At 43.8% G+C, this 27,201-nt stretch overlaps 1 protein-coding gene across 1 annotated transcript in view; it reads left to right on the forward strand.

Annotated features, from left to right (window-relative positions):
• The first annotated feature begins 9,984 nt into the window (after window positions 1–9,984).
• The window catches only part of LOC129816821 (neuronal tyrosine-phosphorylated phosphoinositide-3-kinase adapter 1-like), a 28,652-nt gene continuing 11,435 nt past the window's right edge, over window positions 9,985–27,201 (forward strand). Inside the window, exon 1 of the mRNA XM_055871739.1 lies at window positions 9,985–10,066. The gene's annotated coding sequence lies outside the window, so the exon portion shown is untranslated. The remainder of the gene's footprint in view (window positions 10,067–27,201) is intronic.

The following is a 27,201-nucleotide window of genomic DNA, read 5'->3' on the forward strand; positions in this document are numbered from 1 at the left end:
GGCTAGGTCTTCCATGTAGAGGCCATGATAGAGGTCCACTTCCTCCTGAGTGGGGGAAGGCCATTTTGGCACTGGGATAGGACCACCCACTGGAGAGGAATACACAATGAAAAAATAAGTGAAGCAGAGTGAGATACTTAACACAATGTTGCTGTACATACTGTATACCATAGAGCACAGGTGTCAAACTCATTCCACGGAGGGCCTAGTGTCTGCGGGTTTTCGCTCCTCCCTTGTACTTGATTGATGAATTAACATCACTAATTAGTTAGGAACTCCCCACACCTGGTTGTCTAGGGCTTTATTGAAAGGAAAAACCAAAAACCTGCAGACACTAGGCCCTCCGTGGAATGAGTTTGACACCCCTGCCATAGAGAATGAGAGCATTTGTTCAAAGCTACACAAGCACTGCGTTCTACAATCAGATTACTCAAAGCGGTTTTCTAATATGTGAATTGTAAAAGTGTCTATCAACTTACTAAGTTACTTCTGAAGCCACTACTTCTGCACACAACTGTGTAACAGAAAAAAACAAACCTCAGTTACCGAAGGCGACTCTGTGGAAGAGATTGTGCATCATAAGACATTTTCAAAATTACAAACTGGTGACAGGGCAGTGGTAAGAAATCCAGAACCAGTGTTCACCCATGAACAGACACTGGGCAAAGCCCATGATCTTCTTAAAGAGTTGCTGTAACTTCCAGCCCACATTGCCATCTGTGAAAATCACCTTGCGGAAGATATTGTTCTTCCCCATATGAGTAGACGGGCATCACGTCAGCACAGAGGAACAACGAGAGAGATTAGAACTGACCCACTGAGTTATTATGGGTCTCTATCTAATAAATATACAAATAAGTAATTCTTAAACCCAGCCTAAAGCAGTAAGCCAGGCAGCTTGGTGGACCTAGGGATCAATTATGTAGCTATGTGATGTATGGTTGTATTATATTATAACTACAACATTGCTTTCTTGTAAATTTGTGGCCTCTCACTACAGGTCCATTCTTAAAATAGATAACTGACCCAAACTCCAGAGCCACCCAGACAAAGCCTTTCCTCTGCTTCATAACCACAGTGTTGACCCCAAGCAGACTCAGAAGAGACTCAGCAGCACCCCCTATCACAATCACTACCACATTGCCTTTCTCACTTTTAGCACCAACTGAGCAGAGGCAAAGAGAGATACAGATTGAGGAATAGAAGCTGGGACATTAATGTGTAGAAACAGTGTTCAATGATGTAAAAATAATAGAGGGGTGTTTAAAATGATTAAGACCAAAAATAATCCTGTCAGTTTAGAAAGTTTGTCATATTCACCATACATACACTATACATACAAAAGTATGTGGACAACCCTTCAAATTCGAGGATTCGGCTATTTCAGCCACACCCGTTTCTGATAGGTGTATAAAATTGAGCCCGCAGCCATGCAATCTCCATAGACAAACGTTGTCAGTAGAATGGCCCTGCTGAAGAGCTCAGTGACTTTCCGTCATAGGATGCCACCTTTCCAACAATTCAGTTCGTCAAATTTCTGCCCTGCTAGAGCTGTCCCGGTGAACTGTAAGTGCTATTTTTGTGAAGTGGAATCTTCTAGGAGCAACAACGGCTCAGCCGCGAAGTGGTCGACCACACAAGGTAATCTAGAGGCGAAAGAAACGCACACATATTTAGGCGAGGTGTTGGCTAGCGGAGTGGAACACTTTTTTTTTAAATAAAGGAGAGCCGCACACTCTAGGAGCTCAGATGCAAAAAAATAAAATATTTTAATGTCCAACGTTTCGACAGACAAGCTATTTTCATCATACCCTGATGAAGACAGCTTGTCTGTCGAAACATTGTAACATTTTTTATTTTTTATTTTTGCATCTGAGCACCTAGAGTGTGCGGCTCTCCTTTCTTTTTTTAAGTAGACCATACAAGGTCACAGAACGGGACTGACGAGTAAATATCGTCTGTCCTCAGTTGCAACACTCACTACCGAGATCCAAACTGCCTCTGGAAGCAACAAGCACAAGAACTGTTCATCAGGAGCTTCATGAAAGGGGTTTCCATGGCCATGCAGCCGCACACAAGCCTAAATTCACCATCTGCAATGCCAAGCGTCGGCTGGAGTGGTGTAAAGCTTGCTGCCATTGGACTTTGGAGCAATGGAAACGCGTTCTCTGCAGTGATGTATCACGTTTCACCATCTAGCAGTCCGACGGACACATCTGGGTTTGGCGTCTGCCAGGAGAACGCTACCTGTCCGAATGCATAGTCCCAACTGTAAAGTTTAGTGGAGGAGAAATAATGGTCTGGGGCTGTTTTTCATGGTTCGTGCTAGGCCCCTTAGTCCTAGTGAAGGGAAATCTTCATGCTACAGCATACAATGACATTGTAGACGATTCTGTGCTTCCAACTTTGTGGCAACAGTTTGGGGAAGGCCCTTTGCTGTTTCAGCATGGCAATGCCCCAGTGCACAAAGCAAGGTCCATACAGGAATGATTTGTCGAGATCGGCGTGGAAGAACTTGATTGGCCTGCACAGAGCCCTGACCTCAACCCCATCGAACACCTTTGGGATGAATTGGAACACCGACTGCGAGCCAGGCCTAATTGCCCAACATCAGTGCCCGACCACACTAATGCTCTTGTGGCTGAAGGAAAGCAAGTCCCTGCAGCAATGTTCCCACATCGAGTGGAAAGCCTTCCCAGAAGAGTAGAGGCTATTATAGCAGCAAAGGGGGTACAAACTTCATATTAATGCCAATGTTTTTAGAATTAAATGTTCGACGAGGAGGTTTCCACATACTTTTGGTCATGTAGTGTACCTTCATTGGGAAGTAGTCCCTAACATGCTTCGCTACTTTCCAGTTTCTCACAAATGCAGTTCTCCTCCCCCCTGGTGGTGATAGTGCAGTACTGTCACAGAATCAAATAAAGTTACACACAATCAGGTATGAGATTTTTTGTTTAGTGTTTACTTGAGAGTTAAAGATGCAGTCCTGGATCTTAATTAAGCACAGCAAATTCGTAACATATTGTACGATTGAATTTGTAACATACAAATTGCCATACGAAATGGCCGACGTAGTACATAATTGGATGATGTAGTACACAAAAAATGGGGACCCGTTTTGGCTTGCGAGCACCACTGTCAAAACAACTGGCTGAAATTATACAAAAGTTCTGGAGCATCACTTTAAAAGAGACCCTAAAAGAGATTAGTCTTACTTTATAAATGTACAACATTCAAGAATTCAGGGCAACATTCAGTATGACAGTACCTCTTTCAGGTGTGCGCCAGTCCTTCAGCTGCCATATGAAGCAGAGAGTAGACAGCGGGCACAGAGAGGTTAATGTTGTAAATTACTATTGTAGCTGGAAAAGGCAGATTTTTCATGGAATATTTACATAGGCGTACAGAAGCCCATTATTAGCAACCATCAGTGGCATGTTGTGTTATCTTATCCAAGTTTATAATTTAAAAGGCTAATTGATCATTAGAAAACCATTTTGCAATTATATTAGCACAGCTGAAAACTGTTGTTCTGATTAAAGAAGCAATAAAACCGGCCTTCATTAGACTAGTTGAGTATCTGAAGCATCAGCATTTGTGGGTTCGATTACAGGCTCAAAATGGCTAGAAACGAAGACCTTTCTTCTGAAACTCGTCAGTCTATTCTTGTTCTGAGAAATTAAGGCTATTCCATGCGAGAAATTGCCAAGAAACTGAAGATCCTGTACAACGCTGTGTACGGTAGTGTATGTAAGTGTTCAAAAACATATTCTATAGAGTTGGACTTAGGAAAACAGACTGTAGATCATAAACTGCACGTGTTTGAAATTAATATCAGCCACCTTCATAGGTTCCGTCGCTGGTCCTGTATTAGTAATCTGCTGTTCAAACAATAACAAAGCCGGTTGTGTACCACTCCCTTCACAGAACAGCGCAAACTGGCTCTAACCAGAATAGAAAGAGGAGTGGGAGGCCCCGGTGCACAACTGAGCAAGAGGATAAGTAGATTAGAGTGTCTAGTTTGATAAACAGACGCCTCACAAATTCTCAACTGGCAGCTTCATTAAATAGTACAGTCTCAACGTCAACAGTGAAGAGGCGACTCCGGGATGCTGGCCTTCTAGGCAGAGTTGCAAAGAAAAATACAAATCTCAGACTAGCCAAAAAAAAAAGAAAAGATTAAGATGGGCAAAAGAACACAGATACTGGACAGAGGAACTCTGCCTTGAAGGCCAGCATCCCGGAGTCGCCTCTTCACTGTTGACGTTGAGACTGGTGTTTTGCAGGTAATATTTAATGAAGCTGCCAGTTGAGGACTTGTGAGGAGTCTTTTTCTCAAACTAGACACTCGGAATTGTAGTTCACATGGAGCCAACCATGGTTAAATGTAACTGCTGGAAACCCTATGTACCGAGAACGGTTTTTGAGAGCTAGGTATGTGCTTGCACAATTGAAGTCGAAAAACAGGTTGAGTATGAGAATGATAAATTGTAGTTACATAAATAAAAGGAAAAGTGTGAGCATTCTTCATATTTACTTGGAATAGGACTAGGACTGTATACAGGCCTTCGTAAATGATCTAACTTTTATAATATGAGCACCACCATATTATTAGTTCTAGCCTACGGAATATCAATAAAAAGACCAGGGAAATGTTTTAGGTCTACCTGTCATAACACAATGTAAAATTGATTTTACACCAAACATTCTACTTGACAAACTAGAATACACTTGGCCAAGCTGGTTAAATTACATTTAATTGGAAAAGGATTTGGTTCTTGTTCATGGCCAGACTAGCACATTTGGGGCCGCAGGGCACCGACCTTCAGCTGGAGTGCTTGGCAAGTGTCATGTCACTCACAATGTTTAGAGTATGTTCCATTGTGAACGTGCATTGAAATCTGACATGAATGAGTGCATTCCAGATACACATATCATTATATTATATTGATGTGGTTCATGAGACGTCAGATGCTTATCCTGACATTGAAATGATCTGATGCATGTCAGCTACACAAATTCCATACATGCCCGATATGTCTTCTGACTTTCTAGACCGTGGGAGAATCCCTGTAGACCAGGGGTATTCAACCGGGGGTCCATGGAACCCTAGTACTACAGGGGGTCTGCGAAAATAGATATATATTCTTCCTTTAAGTGGAAAATATTTAGTTTTTATTAAAATATTTTGATGAATATTGCTAGCAAAAACAGAATAAATGCATTTGGAATTACATACCCATAGCAGAAAAGAGGAGGATATCTTATTTCTAATTATGTCAATTTTATTTTTCAACTCCTAAAATTTAGCAAATGACACTCGTTGGAGCCAATTACGCTCACTGGACTGTCTGACATAGGCTTTGAAAAAGCGCCCATGAATAAGCTACCAGTGCGGCAGGTGCCGCTGGCAAGCTTTCTTAACTAGGATATGCATTTTTGCCAACACATGGCTAACCTTTGTTTAACCAGCTAAACAGCTGCTCTTAGTGAAAATGTGTTTGGAGTTCCCTTTCTAGCTAATAGGCGATGTTAGAGTTTGTACTTCCTCTTCCAATTATAATGTGGAGGTCAAAAGTCAACTATCTACCAAATCTATTCCTTTTAAAATGGTTATTACTTCTCCTTGCCATTATCATTCACCTGATGTTAAAGACAAGATGTGAAGCACATTTCTTTTGCTAGGGTCTGGGTCGCCGGTTTGCCTGGGAGGGGGTCCCTGGGCAAGAAAAAGTTGAAGACACCTGCTGTAGGCCTACACTCTGTAGAGACAGAAGGGCCCTTTCGAAGGGATGTGTTGAGCACCACATCTGGCTTTCAGGGGCTGTGAAATATGAATAACAAGGTGTAGACCTATCACCAAATATGAATACATTTTAAAAGGGACTCGCTATATGCTACATTATCTTGGGCATGATTCTCATTAATTTGACTACTCATTATCCTCCATATACCTCTGGCGCATTTCTCAAATAGGCAACTGGTGCTCTACAGGTCTAGCGTCACCTGTTGCCCTTCAAAGAGAATAAAGCACTAAAAGTAGGCCTATAACTATTTTATCCATCTAGAAAGGGTATTACACATATACCCTCAGCTTTCTCATATTTCTTCCATCTCCCTGGTTTGGAGCTTAGCCATACACAGTACATAATGGATATGATTTCTCCAAGTGATATTTACATATAATCATAGAGAATCTATGGCTACATACAGACAATGAAAACACTTTAAAAAACTTATCAGGAGGAACCAGGTAAAGAACTACAATTTTCTCTGCTAAAGACTTGTTAGAAAACATGTAATGGACTGATGACTGCATGACTGGAATCTGTTGAGGCTGTTGAGATTTTTTAATTCTTACCATGCGTAAGCCGTAAAACAATACAGGTTTTTTTAATGCTCCACTACATGAGAGTGCCTTGATTACTTCTGGAAGTTTGTTTTGCACAAAGACTTTTCCGGCATTGTTCACTATCCAGCATCAACTTATTTTTGTTCCATTGGACCCCTGTGTTGTAACTGAAATAGTAGAAGCTGCAAGACATCTCTAGCCTGCGGGAATCCATTTTGTATTTGTATTTATTATGGATCCCCATTAGCTGCTCAGCATATATGGAAACTCCTTCAAGACTGTTGGACAAGCATTCCAGGTGAAGCTGGTTGAGATATTGTCAAGAATGTTTCAAAGCTATCATCAAGGCAAAGGATGGCTACTTTGAAGAATCTCAAATATATTTAGATTCGTTTAACACTTGGTTACTACATGTCCGGCAAAATTAAGGCAGTTATACAATTTTAAAAACATTACAATACAATAATTACAGAAGTCACAACACACCAAGTGTGTGCCCTCAGGCAGAGGGCATCGCAGAAATCTGTGTACGTGTGTGTATAGTGCATATGTTATCATGTGTGTGTGTATGCATATGTATTGTGCGTATGTTATCGTGTGTATGCATGTGTCTGTGCCTATGTTTGTGTTACTTCACAGTCCCCGCTGTTCCATAAAGTGTATTTTTACCTGCTTTTTAAATCTGATTCTACTGCTTGTATCAGTTACCTGATGTGGAATAGATTTCCATGTAGTCATGGCTCTATGTTGTACTGTGCACCTCCCATAGTCTGTTCTGGACTTGGGGACTGTGAAGAGACCTCTGGTGGCATGTCTTGTGGGGTATGCATGGGTGTCTGAGCTGTGTGCTAGTATTTGTACCTTCAGCATGTCAACACCTCTTACAAAAACAAGTAATGATGAAGTCAATCTCTCTTCCACTTTGAGTCATGAGAGCTTGACATGCATGTCATTAATGTTAGCTCTCTGTGTACGTTTATGGGCCAGCCCTGCTGCTCTGTTCTGAGCCAACTGCAATTTTCCCAAGTCCCTCTTTGTGGCACCTGACCACACTACTGAACAGTATTCTAGGTGCGACAAAACAAGGGCCCGTAGGACCTGCCTTGTTGATAGTGTTGTTAAGAAGGCAGAGCAACACTTTATTATGGACAGACTTCTCCCCATCTTAGCTAATGTTGTTTCAATACGTTTTGACCATGACAGTTTACAGTCCAGCGTTACTCCAAAGCAGTTTAGTCACCTCAACTTGCTTAATTTCCAAATTATTCAGTACGATATGTAGTTGAGGTATAGGGTTTAGTGAATGATTTGTCCCAAATACAATGCTTTTAGTTTTGGAAATATTTAGTACTAACTTATTCCTTGCTACCTATTTCAAAACCAACTGCAGCTCTTGTTAATTGTTGCAGTCATTTCAGTCACTGTAGTAGCTGACATGTATAGTGTTGAGTCATCTGCATACATAGACACACTGGCCTTACTAGTAAAGCTTGAAAAAAGCAAGTGTCCTAAACAGCTACCCTAGGGGAATTCCTGCTTCTACCTGGATTATGTTTGAGAAGCTTCCATTAAAGAACACCCTCTGTGTTCTGTTAGTAGTTCTTTATCCACATCATAACTGTGGGTGTAAAGCCATAACACATAAGTTTTTCCAGCAGCAGACTATGATCGATAACGTCAAAAGCTGCACTGAAGTCTAACAAGACAGCCCGCACAATACTTTTATCGTCATTGATGTGCCCTACCGGCTCACAAGCATTCAGCAAAATGGGCAGTTGCTAGTTCAGCTCAATAAAAACAAGTTATCACCTATTCAGTACCACGGCAACTGAACAGGACAGCGCTCAGGCCCACAAACATTCAGCACTATGGACAGTACCGCGACCAACGTGAAATAAGGTAGCCTAAACAGGAGACTGATAGTTGATTCAGCACCACATTCACTGAACAGCGCCTTGTCCTGACAGCTGATATAGCCAGAGAGAAGGAGGCGGAGCAAGAGTGTTTATTCTGCCCCAAATCTGTCCACGAAAATACGACCACGAAGTGAGAAATATCTGTATGGTCAATGAGAATGTTAAATTTCGTCAACAATTTTTTTTATTTCTAACATGCTACGTGAGGCTTATTTGATCAAAAATAAGTTTAGCAATGGTTAGGTTGTTATGAATGCACTTATATGAGTTGAAGCGCATGGCATTTCGACAACTTTGAAAAAAACTACTTTATATCGGAAATGTGCCTGTTATTCACACGCCTATCTGCCCTCTCATTGGCTAGAATGGCCCCACCTGATCTCGCCTCCTCCTGGTCACTCAACTATGTTGTCAATATAATAGATCATTTTTGACAGCCTATTGCAGGCAGAAGGCGAGCAGAAACATGAATGGATTAAAATAATACCACCACGACAGACAGCCTAGAACTTGTAGCATAGTAGGCAACTGTTATAAAGTGGTAATTGAATAGACATGATATCTGTTTTTTAAAAGGATCGTGGAATGTAAAACAGTTTTTGGACAGTTCCACCGCCAATAAAATCCCAATTTAACTCACTCTGCTCACTATTTAGTTTGCAGTTCTCAATATGAAAACAGACCTAAAGGGGCGCAATAGGAAGAACCCAATGAAGTGATAGGGTGAATAACGATGTTTAAAATAACTTCATAACATAACAGCCTATTCAGATAAATTGATGAATTGCTTAAGTCTTGAAGTGGTTGAATGTATCTCTGAATATTTTTTTTGACTCTGTCTGTTAGAGTTCAATGAGTTTGATGTAAATATGTGTCATGTCAACCGGTAAACACTGTGCTTTTTCCAAGCCGTGTGTGATTGTATGTGTGATTTAATATATTTTGTAGCCTCTGTCTGTCATTTTCTAAGGTAAAAAGATGTGCTGCTGTGAACCTCGGATATAATAAGCACACGCTGCCAGACTGCTTACGTCTGCAATGAGACCGCAGACGAAATTGTAAATACTACTCAACCTGTGTCGATAGAGAGAGGCGGGGAAAAGGGCAGAAATGTAGAAAACAAATGTATACTCAGTAAGGCGGTCAGATATGTCGACTCGACAATTTAAAAAACCAGAGCGTCACATCGGTTGAGCGAGACGCGCGTTATGGAATCTTCATAAACCTGCCTCGTTGCATCCGCTATTTGATCAACCAATGGCCTCCTCTGGAGAACAATTATTAATATTAATATAAATGCAAATATCTGGTAGCGCACCGCTTGAACCGACATTTCTGTGTTTATTTGTGCAGTTGTTAATTTTTTTAATTTAAGCCATCCATGTTTTATCGGATGGTTCAGATAACGCGCAAAATTTAGGAGTGTTCCATTATTTTATTTGTGAATGGTTTTTTTGGGGGGAGAATAGCATTTTGTAACGTCGCAATGAACTGCACCATGGATTTCAATCAGAATTCTTAAAGGGTAGCCCATAGTGCCAATTTAATCGGTGAACAAATAGAAACGCTGTGCATGTAAACAAGAGCCAGCAATCTTCTAAGATCCGCCCATTTCTATATTCTATCTTTCAGTATTTCTCGACACATCTGGAAAAAGTGTATTTTTTTACCGTTCTTCCACGAAGACGGCAATGTCATCATCAACATCCCGGCGTGGTTTTGTTGTTGTCTGATTTTACTACTGGATATCGGCACTTACCCCTGCGCCAAGCCATACCTCCGTTTTTTTTACAAGGTAATGCCTTTCCATTTATTTCCCTTAACATGTTATAGGAACAGCAAATGTTGCCTCTTATTTGAATAACCAAGCGCCATCGATGAAATCATATTCCATTGATATGCAATTGCATGTGATATACCCTACGGTTTATTAATTGCATGTGAAGTCAATGTTTATAGGAGCGAGAGGTGTAAGTGTTTTTCCACAACAATTTACGCACTTTCTGCTGTAGCACAAGTAGCCTAGTCTAGTAGAGGCCATATCGTGTGTTTGTAGGCGATGCAATTTTCCACAAAAACTCTAGTCAGCATGTCTGCTTTATTTGCGACAGAACTATAAAGATAACGTAGCCCAGGTCTTAAATTCAGTAGTGGCTAGCGCTCGTAAATATTTCACACGAAAACAAGAAGTCGATCAGCTGACTTGTGATGATGGAGCCCATGCATGGCATCGTTTTAATCATATGAGCGGACCACTGTGTCAGAAAACCACTCGTCAGACGTTGTCGTCACGTAAAACATACCGATAGTTTCATTGGAATTCATAATAATTACATGGTTGATTTTGTTTATGTGGATAAATATTCGGGTGTAGACATTACGCACGCCTGTGCGCGTTGTCAGGTAAACTGGTTTGCCATTTGGGCTGTTGGGTTGGGGATGTGCTCGTCTGGCTGGGATGATCATTTGTTTTGAGGAGTTCGTGAAGATATTTTATATAATTGCTTTACCTAATATAATTTAATCTCAAATAAATGTAATGCCAACGTGAGAATGCATATGCTACATGCCATATCCACGGTCGTTAAATTGGACAAACAGAGAGGTGGAGGCGTGCCGGGTTGTGTGTGTAAGATTTTAGTGCTGGATACTGGCTCAAACGTGACACCCGCTCACTCACACAGACATACATTTTAGGCAGATTTTTTGACGTTGTTGAGACTGACAAATAAGCACCAAACGTAGACCTACTCAATTACAGGAGGGGGGTTGGTGGGGTGGGTGATTTCAAGGCTTTTTGTGTGACTGTGACTGCAGACATGTGTCCCCACCCTTGCAGAGCAATGTGGAGCATTTCTACACACACACATTCTATGCAAATAATTATAAGCTTTTCATAAATACTAATCATAATTACATTTTATTTGGATGGGCTTAATGAGGAGTTTTAGTTAAGAAGCTCAACTCCACATGCGCAATGGTGTCTACACACATCTGTAAGCTAACATCATTTATTTGACTGAATCCAATTCCCAACCTGGTCTCAGAGCATTTCATATTATTCTTTGTGTAAATCCGAGATACTCCATTTAGTAAATGTTACATTTCGTATGGTATATATTAATTTGTGCATGTCCATCATCCATTTCGTATGATGAATTACAATTCGTATGATATTTTACGAATTTGCAAAATGTACAATATGTTATGAATTTACTTAATATACAATATGTTACGAATTTTCTAAATGTATGATATGTTTACGAATTCCAAATTGTTGTGGCTAATGTTAGCAAGGTGGCTAATACTAATGTTAGCTAGCTGACTAACGTTAGCTTGGCTAGGGGTTAGGGTTATAGGTTAAGGTTAGGAGTTAGGTTAAAGGTTAAGGTTATGGTTAAGGGAAGGGTTAGCTTAAATGGTTAAGGTTAGGGTTAGGAGAAGGGCTAGCTAACATGCTAAGTAGTTGCAAAGTAGCTAAAAATAATTAAGTAGTTGAAAAGTTGATAAAATGCTCAAGTTGTCCGTGATGAGATTCGAACACGCAACCTTTGGGTTGCTAGACATTTGTGTTATTATTATTCATTTTTGCCTTAAGTAGCCTTCTGTCTTATGCACCATACCAAATGTTACATATCATACTCATTTGAGTGTGTCCCAGATTGACATTTACTATGTTACATCTAGTCTATGAGACCAGGCTGCAATTCCATATCCTGTCAAAAGTTCTCAGGTTCAGGAGTGTATGTGTGTAATATGTGTCCATTGAATATCTGGTTAGTTGAATTTACTGCAACTTCCAGTGCAATACATGAATTGACTGGCATCTAGATGGCACCGCTCCTTACTCGCTTCTATGTTTGTTTTATGATTTGCTTTTATAGTGAAAGCTTACTTACATAGTGGTATTATACTATAGATGTACGTGTATATGTTGGGGTTGGATCATATTTCTGTTTGAAAATCAATCTACATATAGAGATTTCTGTGTGTATTTGCATCTCTGTTAGTGTCGGTGTGTCTATGAGAGAGTGCTTTAGGTACCAAGGTATCCTACAATATTGTCTAAAACAGAAGTTAAAAGCTTCAAGCATCATCATCCTCATCCAATATCCCTGAACTCCTCCAAAGTTCAGTGATTATAGCAGACAGAGAATCTCAACTCCTAGTGGTGGTGGACAAGAACACAGCGCCAAAGTCTTTCTCCTACTACAAAGGTGGCCAATGCAGTAGTAACGTACAAATTCCCACCAAACCCTTTCTCCCTGAAGGTCACACAATTCAGTGTTTTCATTGCTAATGCTATCTTCCATCTGAGAAAGGACAGTTGGAGCCAATGAACCCAATGAACCCTCTATGTTTTGAGCAGCTTCTCACTGAGGAAGCATGAATGAAAAACACACACGTTTCAGCAGCATTGTTGGAAACCTCACATAATTCTGGTATCCTTTATTTCAAGATATCAATGAGTAGGATGCAAACAGCAACACCGGCGTGGATAGGTGTGTAAGTGGGGATGATGACTGAAGGAGGGAAACGAGGGTCCACTGCAATGAACAAGAGAGGGAAAGAGAGAAAGGCAAACACACTATCTAACCATTTCCCTTTGATGAGGGCTAGTCGTTCCAGACAAAGACGTGGTGGGATTCCAGAGATGACGAGTGATTGAAAGATGGAGGGATACTCAAATGAGCCCGACAGACAGGGGGCAAGAAAAGGCTTACAGAGGGCGAGAGAGAGAGAGACGGAGAGAGACAGAGAGGGAGACGGAGGGAGGAACTGGCGAGTGTCAGACAGACATGGCAGATGCTCATGTTTAAAGCTCCTTTCTCCACTAGAATTCTGGCATTGCCGGGCTCCTGATCTGGCTGATCTGCGATGAATCTTTTACTGCAGCTTTCCTGGAATCCCAAAATTGTATTTGACCGGACCAGAATGTGAGCAGTATGATTATATACAGTATGATTCGGAGCCCTGTTTGTGGGGAGGGAAGGAGGGAGGGAGGGAGGGAGGGAGCGAGCGAGCGAGCGAGAGAGAGAGAGAGAGAGAGAGAGAGAGTCTCTGAGTGTGGGTTAAGGAACCAGAGCAGGTGCAGTAATATTAGACTGCAGAGTGACTGTGGAGTCCAGCTGTGGTCCTCTCTAAAGCTGGGGATGGATGGGAGCTGGCGTGTGGTGCTGGGTGCTCACAGGATGAAGACCTATCCCAGATTTGGTAGTAGATTAGGGCAATCTCCACAGTACCATGCATATGAACGTGACAAGACTGACAGCTTCTCTGAGCCAGGCAAATTCATGTATCAGGATCATTATAATGGATATATCCAAATAAATGGCAAGAGAAACGAAGGTAAAACAAACTAAATTGCTGTCATTTCAGCTGCTTGATCCGTGTTAGATTTAGTTGGTTAGATAGCAAAGGAGAAGTAGCTAGCCTGCATAACTACATGGCAATTATTTGTTTACGCAGAAACTCCTCAAAGTGTGTAAAGTTCTGGAAGTCTAGATCAATCATAATAACTACCATTATACAACCAATAAACACGACAGAGATGAGTGTTTCAATAAGAGACTGTGCTGTGTGTGTGTCTCTCCGAACAGCCCTCTCATCTCCACATAGTACTCAGCTTGTGTTGATGAGCTCCTCTCTATCTGATCGAAACCCAGACATGAATTTACTAAAAACTCAAAAAGGGGAAAAGGTTCATCGAGGATTTATACTATAGTAAACAAGAGAGGGAGGGAGACAGAGAAGTAGAGAGTTGGATTTAGAATACGATCCCTGCTCATCAACAGAGGCGGTTGAAAGGAACAGAGGAGGACAGCGATAGGGAAAAACAGATAAGCGACGTAAATGGTTCAAATAAGTGGTTTAACGGAACATGAATCATACACAACAGTGAGGGAGGGAAACAGCAGAGCAGCAGAGCTCCCTCCAGTAGCATCCCTCTCTCCTCTCTTCTGCTGGCTGGCCCAGAAACAGCAGAGGTAAACATTTCAGACAGGCTGCTCCATGCTGCTCGCTCCACTTCAGGGGCCTCATTTATCAAAGTGCGTGGGCAGAGAAAAGACTCTAAAACATGCGTGTGCCAGTTTTCCCGCAAAGGTTGTTATCAATTTTGAACTTGTCCGGAAAGTGAGCATATCTCTGCGCAAAATCTCAGACCATGCTTACACACAACTTCTAGTGGTTGATCAACTGTATTGCAAGCAAATATTGTTCTTTTGAGGGAAATGGAGGTGTTTGATGCATGGGAATTATAATAATGGTAGGCTAAAGAAAACCTTGAAATGTATAGGCCTAATGATAAAACTGATGCATTTGGCGTTGGCAAGGAGATCGCATAGCAGCATGTCTGTTATCCCTAATTTGTTTATTTTACTTGTATTATATAGGCCTACATCTTAATAATATTGCAGGACATGTCTCTCCTTTTCTGACATGACTGATTTATTCCTGCTACACAACAAATATTAGTCTACCATTTATCCATTGCTCATTACTCGAAAGTAAATAGACCGGTAGCCTATTTAAATGTGATAGTATGGGTAGGATACAGTATTGCTGTCACACCCTGACCATAGTAAGCTGTTTTTTCCCTGTGTTGGTTGGGGCGTGATAGTGACTTGGGTGGGTCATCTAGGTGATATTGTATTTCTATGGTGGCCTGAAATATTTTCCCAATCAGAGGCAGCTGTTTATCATTGTCTCTGATTGGGGATCATATTTAGGTAGCCATTTCCTCATTAGTGTTTGTGGGATCTTGTCTATGTTTAGTTGCCTGTCAGGTACATGGAGCAGTCGGCGGAGCCGAGGAGTGAACCAGAGCCAGTCTGGGAGAAGAAGGAGAATTCGGAGGAGAGAGAAATGGGGGAGTTGGTGGAGGACGCACGGATTTGGAATAAAGGAACGTGTTGTCAGTTTGGTGCCACCTGAGTCAGCTCCACGTACTCGTCCTGAAACGTGTGTTAAAGTTCCGTAACAATTGATGCCGGCTATACACACCAGGTCTCCAGTGTACCTTCACAACCCAGTGCGTCCTGTGTCAACTCCTCGCACTCTCACTCTAGTGCGCTTTCCCAGTCAGGTGTGTCCTGTTCCTGCTCCTCGCACTCTCCCTCAAGTGCGTGTCCCCAGTCAGGTCCGTCGTGTTCCTCTTCCCCGCACTCTCCCTGAGGTGCGTGTCATCAGCCCGGTGCCACCTGTACCGGTCCAACGCATCAGGTCTCCAGTGCGCCTCCACAGTCCAGTACGTCCTGTGCCTCTTCCCCACACTCTCCCTGAGGTGCGTGTTATCAGCCCGGTGCCACTAGTGCCGGCACCACGCATCAGGCCTCCAGTGCGTCTCCACAGTCCGGAGCCTCCGGTTGTCGGGCCACGGTCCGGAACCTCCTGAGACGGGCCACGGTCCGGAACCTCCTGAGACGGGCCACGGTCCGGAACCTCCTGAGACGGGCCACGGTCCGGAACCTCCTGAGACGGGCCACGGTCCGGAACCTCCTGAGACGGGCCACGGTCCGGAACCTCCTGAGACGGTCTACGGTCCGGAACCTCCTGAGACGGTCTGCGGTCCGGAACCTCCTGAGACGGTCTGCGGTTCCGGAGCCTCCAGCGACGGTATGCGGTCCGGAACCTTCAGCAGGGGTTCTCAGTCCAGAGCCTCCTGCGACGATCCACGGTCCGGGGCCCCTGGCGACAATCCCCGGTCCGGTGCCTCTGGTGACGACCCACGGTCCGGAGCTTCCGGGCAACGATCCCCGCACCAGAGCCGCCATGGAGGAAGACGTATCTGCGAGCGGAGTGGGTACTTCGTCCCGCACCGGAGCCGCCCCCGACGCCCTGTGTCATCCATCATAGATGCCCACCCGGACCCTCCACTATTGAGTCAGGTGTTGCAGTCGGAGTCCGCACCTTTGGAGAGGGGGGGGGGGGTTACTGTCATGCCCTGACCATAGTAAGCTGTTCTTTCTCTGTGTTGGTTGGGGCGTGATAGTGACTTGGGTGGGTCATCTAGGTGATATTGTATTTCTATGGTGGCCTGATATGGTTCCCAATCAGAGGCAGCTGTTTATCATTGTCTCTGATTGGGAATCATATTTAGGTAGCCATTTCCTCATTTGTGTTTGTGAGATCTTGTCTATATTTAGTTGCCTGTCAGCGCTAGTTGTATAGCTTCATGTTTCGTTCGTTGATTTTGTTGTTTTTGTTCGTTGTTCATTTAATAAAAGGAAAATGTACGCCTACCACGCTGCACCTTGGTCTCATTCCGACGACTGCCGTGACAATTGCTGTGCGATTGGAGTGCACAACATATCCTATTTAAAGTAGCTGTCCAGTGTTTCCAGATTTCTATAAAATATAATCACAATATGAGTCAAATAGTTTTGCTTAAAAAATATGGTAATAAACTCTTAAATGTAACTAAATGTAATCGAAAATGTAATTACATAATACCCAAAAGTAATGATTTATTATGAGAGGGCCATAAACAATAACTAGTAATGCTGCATACTCCAAGAAAGGTTCAAATCTCACCTTTCTGGTAAAAATAGTTATACATTTCTGAGGTGTAGTCACTTTTGAGAACACAAGCTCAAGTACACAGTACAAATATGATAAAATATGAAATATTTTATATTATGTATTTCCTATTGAACAAAACTGGTTGAATAAGACTTGGAATGACTTATATTTGTTCTAAAGGTAGTATAATCAATTAACAAAACAACTAACTATAAGATTTCACCTTCCTTATAACTGTAAAATACATATTTGTGTATTTAGGGTTAGAGAAAATGTGCGTATTTTCTTAAGGTCTCTTGATCACAACGTCTGCCCCAGTCGCTGTGATCGTCAAATAGAGCTCTAGCTTGGCTTCATCCATGAAAAGCACACTTCTCCAGCGTGCCAGTGGCCATTGAAGGTGAGCATTTGGCAACTGAAGTTGGTTACAATGCCGAACTGCAGTCAGGTCAAGACCCTGATGAGGATGATGAGCACGCAGATGAGCTTCCCTGAGATGGTTTCTGACAGTTTGTACAGAAATTCTTCAGTTGTGCAAACCCACAGTTTCATCAGCTGTACGATTGGCTGGTCTCAGACCATCCCGCAGGTGAAGAAGCCAGATGTGGAGGTCCTGGGCTGGTGTCATTACACATGGTCTGCTGTTATGAGGCCGGTTGGACGTACTGCCAAATTCTCTAAAACGATGTTTAAGGCGGCTTATGGTAGAGAAATGAACATAACATTCTCTGGCAACAGATCTGGTGGAGATTCCTGCAGTCAGCAAGCCAATTGCACGCTCCCTCAAAACTTTAGACGTCTGTGGCATTGTGTGACAAAACTGCACATTTTTGAGTGGCCTTTTATTGTTCTCAGCACATGGTGCACCTGTGTAATGATCATGCTGTTTAATCAGCAGGGGGATGGCTCTATCTTCTCCTTATACCATGCTAATTGTCATGGATCTCATCTGGGTTTGCTATACAGTATGTAAATATATTCCACTCAGTAATAGACCCCAACTACAGTATTTGTTGTCACTCTTAGACACTGTTGTCTTCTCAGACTAAATATGCGTCAGCAATTTGGGGAGATGTTAGACTACCATTATAATGTTAAAGGGGTTGGTGCACTCTATCTCTCTCGACCGCACCTGCCATCTCAATCTCTGAATGCTATGAAAAGCCAACTGACATTTACTCCTGAGGTGCTGACCTGTTGCACCCTCTATAACCACTGTGATTATTATTTGACCCTGCTGGTCATCTATGAACGTTTGAACATCTTGAAGAACAATCTAGCCTTAATGTCCTTGTACTCCTATAATATCCCCCGGCACAGTCAGAAGAAGACTGGCCACCCCTCAGAGCCTGTTTCCTCTCTAGGTGTCTTCCTAGGTTCCTGCCTTTCTATGGAGTTTTTCCTAGCCACCGTGCTTCTACACCTGCATTGCTTGCTCTTTGGAGTTTTAGGCTGGGTTTCTGCACAGCACTTTGTGACATCTGCTGACGTAAAAAGGGCTTTATAAATACATTTGATCGATTGATGATTGTATTCATACAGTCCTGGTTCATTGCTTCATAATGCTACTAAATATCTTCAATGATATCAGAGGCATTGTAGGTTTGCCTAAAAACAAATGTGCATATTTTATTGCCATGCAATTTTGTTTGCAGATAAAACAAACCAATGCTCTGCATTATACAATAGAGGAGTTCAGAGCAACAAGGAGGGGGCAGGGCAATGTTGCAGGTTCATTTACATAAAATAGGAAAGGAGCGTCAGATCCTGTTTAGAAAAGGATGCTGGCTTAGTGTTCTGGAGTGTGTGCGTCTTTAAGCTTCTGCCCCCTCCTCCCTGAGGAACTGCATTTTTCCCATTGTCATTACTGCTACCCTCCTCTCTCTCTCTCTCTCTCTCTCTCTCTCACGCACACACAAACACACCTTCCCTCTTTCTACACACACATGCCCTCTCTATTCCTCAGCTACCCAGAGGGGAGGGATGAACTCAGCAGCACAGACAGCACATGACAGTAGACAGACATAGCCAGCCAAGATGATCCCCAGAGATTTAGAAGTGGGAGGGATATCAGTGTGTGTGTGTGTGTGTGTGTGTGTGTGTTTTTGTTTGCATGATGTGTGCTGTTTTGTTTGTTTGTTTATTTGTGTGCGTGCATGTGAGTGAGTGATTGAGTTTGTGTGTGTGTGTCTGTCTGTCTGTCTGTCTGTCTGTCTGTCTGTCTGTCTGTCTGTCTGTCTATGACATGATGGTGGCTACCAAATTTCCCATGGCAACGCGGGACACCAGCAGCAGGTCATGCTGGCCTTGCCGTTTAGAGTGTGTGTAAATTCAGGCTCACAGAGCCAGCCGAGGCAGAGTGTGTCTGTGTCTGTCCCTCGAGGGCAGGCTGTCCTGTTGGATGAGAGACTCAGCAGCAGCCCAATGGTATCACTGAGGAGTGTGGTGTGCTGCTGTGCCGCTCCTCTCATCATGGCGTGTATGCTGCACATACTGTACCACACATGCTGAGCTTCCAGTGCCGGCATATCTTCCTCTCTCTTTTCCTCTCTCTCTTCTCTCTCTCTCCTCTCCCTCCCCCCTCCCTCCCTCTTTCTCTCTCTCTCTCTCTCTCTCTCTCTCTCTCTCTCTCTCTCACACACAAACAACAAACACACACACACACACGCACACACAGAGCAGAGAAAAGCAAAGCTAAGGTATTGTCTGGGACTCCTTGCTGAGGGTGTTTGTCTGAGACAATAGAGGTGGATGTGTGTGTTTGGAGCTCTGGGGGGCCTCTCCTTCATTAAATATTTTCTTGAGCACAAGGTGTGTATGTGTGTGTGTGAATGCACACGTGCTTGTACGTGTTTGTGTGTTCACGTGTGTGTTGTTAGCCAGTGAATGTTCATGTACTGAGTGCACTGAGTCACGTTGGTTACTGAAGATTCCAACCAGAGATGATGAAGCCAAGGGCAGGTTACTGAAAATTCCAACCAGAGATGATGAAGCCAAGGGCAGGTTACTGAAGATTCCAACCAGAGATGATGAAGCCAAGGGCAGGTTACTGAAGATTCCAACCAGAGATGATGAAGCCAAGGGCAGGTTACTGCAGGAGGGGGGGGGGGGGGGGGGTGGAGGTCACTGAGTGCCTTCGTATGTTGACTGCACCATAGAGAGAGAGAGAGAGAGTTGAGAGAGAGAGTAAATGCACAATTAGTTTACTGTAATTTTCCTATGCTTGCAAAAATATAAAATAATTGTAAGGCAATATACAAAAAAAGTAATACAAATTTACTATGCATGCAAGTGTACACACACACACACACACACACACACACACACACACACACACACACACACACACACACACACACACACACACACACACACACACACACACACACACACACACACACACACACACACACACACACACACACACACAAACACATAAACATATATATACATGTAAAATATACAGTACAAGTCAAAGTTTGGACACGGCTATTCATGGGTTTTTCTTTATTTTTACTATTTCCTACATTGTAGAATAATAGTGAAGACATCAAAACTATGAAGTAACACATGGAATCATGTAGTAACCAAAAATGTAACCAAAAACAAATCAAAATATATTTTATATTTGAGATTCTTCAAAGTAGCCACCCTTTGCCTTGATGACAGCTTTGCACACTCTTGGCATTCTCTCAACCAGCTTCATGAGAAATGCTTTTCCAACAGTCTTGAAGGAGTTCCCACATATGCTGAGCACTTGTTGACTGCTTTTCCTTCAGTCTGCTGTCCAACTCATCCCAATCCATCTCAAATGGGGCTCCCAAATGGCGCAACGGTCTAAGGCACTGCATCTCAGTCCTAGACGCATCACTACAGACACCCTGGTTCAAATCTAGGCTGTATCACAACCAGCTGGGATTGGGCGGTGCACAGTTGGCCCAGCGTCGTCCTGATTTGGCCGGTGTAGGCCGTCATTGTAAATAAGAATTTCTTCTTAACTGACTTGCCTAGTTAAATAAAGGTAAACATTTTTTGTGGAGGCCAGGTCATCTGATGCAGCACTCCATCACTCTCCTTCTTGGTCAAATAGCCCTTACACAGCCTGGTGGATGTGTTTTGGATCATTGTCCTGTTGAAAAACAAATGATAGTCCCACTAAGCAAAAACCAGATGGGATGGCGTATCGCTACAGAATGCTGTGGTAGCCACGCTGGTTAAGTGTGTTGAATTCTAAATAAATCCCCAGCAAAGCACCCCCCACACCATCACACATCCATGCTTCATGATGGGACCCACACATGGAGATTATCCGTTTATCTACTGTGCGCTTTACAAAGACACAGTGGTTGGAACCAAAAATCTCACATTTGGACTCATCAGAACTAAGGACAGATTTCAACCGCTCTAATGTCCATTGCTTGTGTTTCTTGGCCCAAGCAAGTCTCTTCTTATTATTGGTGTTCTTTAGTAGTGGTTTCTTTGCAGCAATTCTACCATGAAGGCCTGATTCACGCAGTCTCCTCTGAACAGTTGATGTTGAGATGTGTCTGTTACGTGAACTCTGTGAAGCATTTATTTCGGCTGAACATTCTGAGGCTGATAAATCTAATGAACTTATCCTCTGCAGCAGAGGTAACTCCGGGTCTTCCTTTCCTGTGGTGGTCCTCATGAGAGCCAGTTTCATCATAACACTTGATGTTTTTTTGCGACTGCAATTGAAGAAACTTTCAAAGTTCTTGATATTTTCCGCATTGATTGACCTTCATGTCTTAAAGTAATGATGGACTGTTGTTTCTCTTTGTTTATTTGAGCTGTTCTTGCCATAATATGGACTTGGTCTTTTACCAAATAGGGCTATCTTCTGTATACCACCCCTACCTTGTCACAACACAACTGATTGGCTCAAACACACACCTTAACAAGGCACACCTGATAATTGAAATGTATTCCAGGTGACTACCTCATGAAACTGGTTGAGAGAATGCGAAGAGTGTGCAAGGCTGTCATCAAGGCAAAGGGTGGCTACTTTGAAGAATCTCAAATATAAAATATATTTTGATTTGTTTAACACTTTTTTGGTTACTACATTATTCAATATGTGTTTTTTCATAGTTTTGATGTCTTCACTATTATTCTACAATGTAGAAAATAATATAAAAGACCAAACTTTTGACTGGTACTGTATATGTAGCATATTAATGTGTTAATACTCATCACACAAATGAAAGTTAGCCATATTATCATCCTCCATTAGTTGTTGTCAATCAGTTATGTGTGCTAGTGGAACAGAAAGCCAGTGGTACGGCCGGGTGAGAGGAGGAAGGAGGACGTTTATTTGGAGTATATTTTTTGTTCCAACTCCATGAAAGATTCATTGGTCACTCAGTTTGAACAATGCAGAGGAAGAGGAGCAGCCAATGCAGGGCGGAAGAGGGAATATACCAAACAAGGAGGGTGTACTACATGTGTGCAGTGTGTTTATCTGTATGTGGGAATGCGCATACACGTGTGTTTGCGTGTGTATATGTGTTCACTGTTAACATTTTAAAATATGAGACACCAAACCCGTTCACAGGAATGGTTAACTCTCGAGGTTCCACTAGTCTGTACCGATCTAGATAAATCCACCTTCAGTTTAGTGCCCCCCAGTTTTGGATAGAGGACAAATCTACATTTTGACTCTCTGGTGCCTCTAGAACAGTTTAGGACTTTAATGTTAAATTAATTTAATGAGAATTGCAGCGATTTGGATTGAATGTAAATAATTGTACTTGTGGTGTTTGAAACTGTAGTGTTGATTCTGTAATTTGGTGAAGATTTGTAATTGTTGTACTGCTGTCCTCGGGGCACCATTGTAAATGAGACCCTGATCTCAATGGGTTCCACTGAATAAATACAAATGCCTGTCACATGCATTCATTTTTCTTTTGGAGAAACCCAATACCACTCTATTTCCCAAGTGTTGTATGATTGAATGCTTTTTTCTGGGTCTTTGAATTCATTTGTTTTCATGTAAGCAGCCCAGTGGTTGGCAGTAATTCCATGTAGTATCCCAGTAGGGTTCCTCTCTGACCATGCATTACATCACAGTGACTCAACAACACACTGTATTCTCTTGCCTTGTTCTGTCATAAGAAAGGTACATTATCTATTCTATAGCCAAACAACAACAACAAAAACAACAACAACCATATACACCAAATACAGCATGGTAACCATGGTTGCTCCCAATCTAATTTCATAGTAGGCCTTTATGGATTTCCATAATACATGTTTGTGTAATTTGGCTGGTAGCCTGAGAGCTGACTGTCTATTATCTGGAGAATATATAAGAATGGCACTCTCTGCACAGCATATGGTATCTATTTGTTACAGATATACCATGACAATTAAGACACGATGTAGGTGTACACAGAAATACTAATTAAGCAGGGTAAAATTGGATCCGTAGCATGTTAACTTTCCCATTCAGATAATAATGAACGACAGCGCTAACATCCCCCTTTGTGAATATTTAGTAGATGGAGAGAGACACATGCAGACAGTGTTGCTAGGAGACCACACACTCAGTGACTGGCGTGAGAGACTGGCTGGTTTCACAGGCAGCCCTCCCCCAATTCTTACAGTCCAGCTTCTTCTCCCTTTTCACTGTTTGTCTATCGTCTCCTCTTTTCTCCCTTTTTTCCATATACGTATCCCCTCTCTCCCTTCCTCCATTTCGAAATCTATCTATCTATCTCTCTCCGTCCCCCTCCCCCCTCTCTTTCTCGATCTTATCCTCCCTCTCCCTCCTTCCTTCCCAGTCCTTCTCTCCCAGACTGATTGGCTGCAGCATGTCGGGCTGCCATGGTGTACAGTCGGGCTTGTTAGAGTGTGGTGAGGGTGACAGTAGGGATGCGTGCGGCGCGGGGTCAAGCCATGATAGCACACAGTGCGGTGCTGTACAGTGTGGCGGTGTGGTGGAGCCCCGTAACAGGCCAGCACTGTGGCGTGACAGACAGCAGCCCCATGGCCCAATAGAGCAGACGGCCTGACAGCCAGGTGCTCTCTCTGCCACCACTGGGAGGCAGGGTAGGAAAGGAGGGAGGGGAGGAGTGGCAGGGGAAGACAGGGAGGGATGAGGGAGGGAGAGAGAGAGAGAGGCAGGGCGAGAGGGAGGGAACGAGGGGAGAAGGGGGAGACAGGGATGGGGAGATAGGAAGGAGGGAGACAGGAGGAGTTTATGTAGGGCTCATTGTCTCGGGAGCTCCGTCTCCCACAAACAACCCAGATGGCAGCGAATGCAAAGCGTGGATTCAGAAGTCATCCAAGGTTGAGTTTAAATAGGAGATGTAGAAACAGCCACAGACACAGTCCTTTGACACCACAGATCCTCAATATACTGTAAGCCTGTAAGGTTAGCCAGTCCCTTTTTACAACCAGAGATGTTTCTCACAGTAATTATTGTTTGGTTAGTTCAAACTGTGGGTATATCTCATTTTCATATTTTTTCCACATAATTTAGTGTATCAGTTCTCTACCTTTTAATCAGTGAGCATTTGAGGTTATAGTTCGAAGGGTTTTGTGTGTGTCCTTGTGTCAGTGTGTGTGTCCTTGTGTCAGTGTGTGTGTCTGTGTGTCAGTGTGTGTGTCTGTGTGTCAGTGTGTGTGTCCGTGTGTCAGTGTGTGTGTCCTTGTGTCAGTGTGTGTGTCCTTGTGTCAGTGCAGTGTGTGTGTCTATGTGTCAGTGTGTATGTCCATGTGTCAATGTGTGTGTCCATGTGTCAGTGTGTGTGTCCTTGTGTCAGTGCAGTGTGTGTGTCCATGTTTCAGTGTGTGTGTCCATGTGTCAGTGTGTGTTTTGTTTGCTCATGTGCCTGAATGGCTAAATTATCTGCAGCCTTCCATGCAGATCCAGTTATGTGAATCACGCCTCCATCTGCCTCCATCTGCCTCCTAGCTCTAATGAGGTGGATTTGAATGACTTCTGACCCTCTAAATGCCTCTTAAACTGATTTTAAAATCCCCAAATTGCTGCTTTAATGTGTCAGTGTGTGGGCTTTGGTTGCATATATACATTGTGGGCTGCATACACAATATAGCCTATATAGTGTGTGTGTGTGTGTGTGTGTGTGTGTGTGTGTGTGTGTGTGTGTGTGTGTGTGTGTGTGTGTGTGTGTGTGTGTGTGTGAGAGAGAGAGCACGTGCGCACAAGTGAGTGTCCGCGCATGTGTGCATGCATGTGTGCGCGTGCCGTGTGCTTATACTGTAGCACGTGTAAGAGCTGAATAAGAGTGCATGTGAGTGCTGCTTTTGCCTCCACGTTCATTTAGGCTCTGATAAGAACATGCATGCATGGTGTGTATGGTGTGCTGCTGTATGGTGGAGTAGTGAACCTGATGAACCATCTCCCATGAGGTGTCCTAATCCTCAGCAGCCTGGGTACTTGCACACTTCTCAACAGCTGTAATGCGACAATTGCAGGGCTGCCTGCTCAGCCACCAAATCCTGGAAGCCCAACTCAGTGGCCCTGTTAACAGAAGGCCGACCTACACTTTCTCAGCTCACTAACCTAATTAACACTGAGTCACACAGCACGCCACACCATACTACGCCACACCACGGAGGGTAGCCAGGCCACAGCATGCATCAGGGCATTGTGGGTAGGGAGGCCAGGGCTCTGGACAACAAGAATAACGGGAGCTACGATGACACACAGGGCCATCTCAGAACCATAATGGGATGACACCGCTCTCTGTATGATCTCTCAAATAAAATCTAGTTGTTTCAACTTATTATTATTCAGTAACTGGTTCCACAGCCTTTTTTTTGTTTACTCAACTTTTCATTCAAATGTTACCTAAACTTAAAATTTGTAGTTGGTCCAAACTTATCACGGCTCAGGAGACGACCCTGATGCAGACAGTTCGAAGTAACAAAGGTTTATTACAAAAACAGGGGGCAGGCAAACAACAGGTCAAGGGCAGGTAGAGGTCAGTAATCTAGATCAGAGTCCAAAAGGTACAGAACGGCAGGCTCAGGGTCAGGGCAGGCAGAAGTCAGTAATCCAGAGCAGAGTCCATAAGGTACAGAACGACAGGCTCAGGGTCAGGGCAGGCAGAGGTCAGTAATCCAGAGCAGAGTCCAAAAGGTACAGAACGGCAGGCTCAGGGTCAGGGCAGGCAGAGGTCAGTAATCCAGAGCAGAGTCCAAAAGGTACAGAACGGCAGGCTCAGGGTCAGGGCAGGCAGAGGTCAGTAATCCAGAGCAGAGTCCAAAAGGTACAGAACGGCAGGCTCAGGGTCAGGGCAGGCAGAGGTCAGTAATCCAGAGCAGAGTCCAAAAGGTACAGAACGACAGGCTCAGGGTCAGGGCAGGCAGAGGTCAGTAATCCAGAGCAGAGTCCAAAAGGTACAGAACGGCAGGCTCAGGGTCAGGGCAGGCAGAGGTCAGTAATCCAGAGCAGAGTCCAAAAGGTACAGAACGGCAGGCTCAGGGTCAGGGCAGGCAGAGGTCAGTAATCCAGAGCAGAGTCCAAAAGGTACAGAACGGCAGGCTCAAGGTCAGGGCAGGCAGAGGTCAGTAATCCAGAGCAGAGTACAAAAGGTACAGAACGGCAGGCTCAGGGTCAGGGCAGGCAGAGGTCAGTAATCCAGAGCAGAGTCCAAAAGGTACAGAACGGCAGGCTCAGGGTCAGGGCAGGCAGAGGTCAGTAATCCAGAGCAGAGTCCAAAAGGTACAGAACAGCAGGCTCAGGGTCAGGGCAGGCAGAGGTCAGTAATCCAGAGCAGAGTCCATAAGGTACAGAACCGCAGGCTCAGGGTCAGGGCAGGCAGAGGTCAGTAATCCAGAGCAGAGTACAAAAGGTACAGAACGGCAGGCTCAGGGTCAGGGCAGGCAGAGGTCAGTAATCCAGAGCAGAGTCCAAAAGGTACAGAACGGCAGGCTCAGGGTCAGGGCAGGCAGAGGTCAGTAATCCAGAGCAGAGTCCAAAAGGTACAGAACAGCAGGCTCAGGGTCAGGGCAGGCAGAGGTCAGTAATCCAGAGCAGAGTCCATAAGGTACAGAACCGCAGGCTCAGGGTCAGGGCAGGCAGAGGTCAGTAATCCAGAGCAGAGTCCAAAAGGTACAGAACGGAAGGCTCAGGGTCAGGGCAGGCAGAGGTCAGTAATACAGAGTAGAGTCTGAAAGGTACAGAACGGCAGGCAGGCTCAGGGTCAGGGCAGGCAGAGGTCAGTAATCCAGAGTAGAGTCTGAAAGGTACAGAATGGCAGGCAGGCTCAGGGTCAGGGCAGGCAGAGGTCAGTAATACAAAGTAGAGTCTGAAAGGTACAGAACGGCAGGCAGGCTCAGGGTCAGGGCAGGCAGAGGTCAGTAATACAGAGTAGAGTCTGAAAGGTACAGAATGGCAGGCAGGCTCAGGGTCAG

Source organism: Salvelinus fontinalis, chromosome 2 (assembly GCF_029448725.1).
Source record: "Salvelinus fontinalis isolate EN_2023a chromosome 2, ASM2944872v1, whole genome shotgun sequence".
Lineage (NCBI taxonomy): Eukaryota > Metazoa > Chordata > Actinopteri > Salmoniformes > Salmonidae > Salvelinus > Salvelinus fontinalis.